This window comes from Fukomys damarensis, unplaced genomic scaffold, assembly GCF_012274545.1.
Source record: "Fukomys damarensis isolate Sample0158 unplaced genomic scaffold, DMR_v1.0_HiC HiC_scaffold_35, whole genome shotgun sequence".
Taxonomy (NCBI): Eukaryota; Metazoa; Chordata; class Mammalia; order Rodentia; family Bathyergidae; genus Fukomys; species Fukomys damarensis.
In genome coordinates, this window is record NW_022900947.1 from 39,260,972 (window position 1) to 39,263,150 (window position 2,179).

At 33.1% G+C, this 2,179-nt stretch overlaps 1 pseudogene; it reads left to right on the top strand.

Moving 5' to 3' along the window:
- Nucleotides 1-1,020: 1,020 nt before the first annotated feature.
- Nucleotides 1,021-1,164, top strand: LOC117284285 (annotated as a pseudogene).
- The last annotated feature ends 1,015 nt before the right edge of the window (nt 1,165-2,179 follow it).

Below are 2,179 nucleotides of genomic sequence, written 5' to 3' on the forward strand. Positions count from 1 at the left end.
TCCTTGAGATTCGGGACCGGGCTATGTGAACAGAGTCCTAGTCCGGCACCCATGATCTCATTCCTGATTTTGGCCTTCTATCCTGACCCAATCCTAAGCAGGAAGGTGATTTTACTTGTGCTTGGGGAAGGGCAAGGATGTCTAGACCTTTTCAGATCAAGATATTTATTTCTCTTCAAACTTTCTAATTTCAACCTTATATCGCACTCTGTACAGTATACAGTGAGCACTGATGGAGGGTCGCTGCAAAACTCCCTTAGCTTATTAAATAAATGGCCAAAATAGCCTCAACGAAGTAGGTATTGTTGTTCTAATTTTTCCAGCAACAGGCACGGGGATTTACTGAGCTACTCAAGCCCTGCGCTGTTTATTCAAGTGCAGACAGTACTCTGTCCTTTTCTTCTAAGTTGCTCTTGCTTTAATTCAAACCTCTTTACTTGTTTGGATATCTTTTACAAACAGCCTGATAATTCTTCCCCTGGTATTCTCTACTAATCTTCCTAATGTGAATTTGATCCTGTTTCTCAAATCCTTCTAGAGTCTCTTTCGCTTATAGGTTCTGGCAGAGTGCTTTGTATTAAAATATAACATGCCTACAGGTGAGTACAACACCAATCATGATGTAGTCTGCTGAAATTTCATGAATCAGTCACACTCATGCAACCAGCAACCAGCTCGAGCAACGAGACTTAACCAGCATTCCCAGAAAGTTTCCTTCTGAGTGATAACCGTTCCTTTAAGTACAGGGCGACCACGAATCCTAACAGCACGGAACGTACTCTTGTGTTTGCACACTATAAGGAACCATTTCGGCATATATTCCTTTGCTCTTGGTTTCTTTAAATCACTGTTACATTCATGTGGTCCATCCACACTTTGAGAGGAGCTCTAGTTTGTTCATGAGATGCTATATTGCATCCATTGTGTGAATACACTACAGTTTAGCCAAATATTGACAGGGATTGCTTACTAGTATACATTTTGGACTTTTAAAAATATTGCTGCTAACACTGTAATATAATCACTTCTCAGCCTTTTGGCTAAGATCAAGTGTAGTATTAACATTGTAATAGATATCTTTTGGGGAACATGATGAAAGATGAATACAGTTCTCTTGGTTATAAATCTGACAATAGAATTCTTGGCTTATAGGTTATACCACATTCTAATTTACAGTATTTGTATCAGTATACAAATGTAGGAGCTATTACCATATCAGCAACATAGGAGAGTTCTGGTTCTGAATTCTCATCAGCATGTGATTTCTCATTTAAACCATTTTGGTGGGTAAAAATTGAGTGTCCTGTGATTTTAACTTGCATTTTTCTAATGATTAAGGAAGGTAAGCACCTTTTAAAAAATCTGTTTATTGGCTATTTAGAAATAGTTTCCACAAATGTCTGTTAACATTGTTGTTCATTTTAATGTCTGAATGCCCTTTTCCCCTAACACTTGAGTATATTTCAAATATTTAACAAAGTTTAAATAATTTTATACAGAAAAACACTTATGCCTACCACATTTAATATTAATATTTTATAAAATTGCTTTATGACATTTCTACCTTCCTTCTCTCCATTCGAACATTGTTGCAAAGTAAATTGCAGATAGCAAACATTTTCAGCCCTCTAAATATTTCAGCTTGTATTTCATTAACTATTTACATCTTTTGTTGTAAAACACAATGAAATAAAATGCACAAATCTTCAGCATACATTTGCTGAGTTTTTTTATTAAAGATTGCAAAGATACATGATAACAAGAAATGAAAATACTAAATAAAAATTTCAAATATACATATATATGACAGCAAAAAAAGATATGAAATAAACAAGAATTTATGTAACACAGACTAATCGAAATACATTAGCTTGATATGATCTTCAAACATTATGTTCTTTCTCATTTTCTTATATTTTTGAAATAATGTAATTATAAATAAAACAAAGTTACATATTATAGTTGAGAAACTGTCCTCAAAATTTTATGATTTATAAACTCCTTTGATTTTATTAATTGATGAATATCATATGCTTGTTGATTGTACCACTTACATTTTCTAACAAAACTTCCCACAGAAAAAAATATACTTATATTTGAAATCCAAAAACAACTAAAAAAATTCACATTTTTAAGATCAGATTTTTCTGTTTCTATTTTATTATATCCCATACCTATT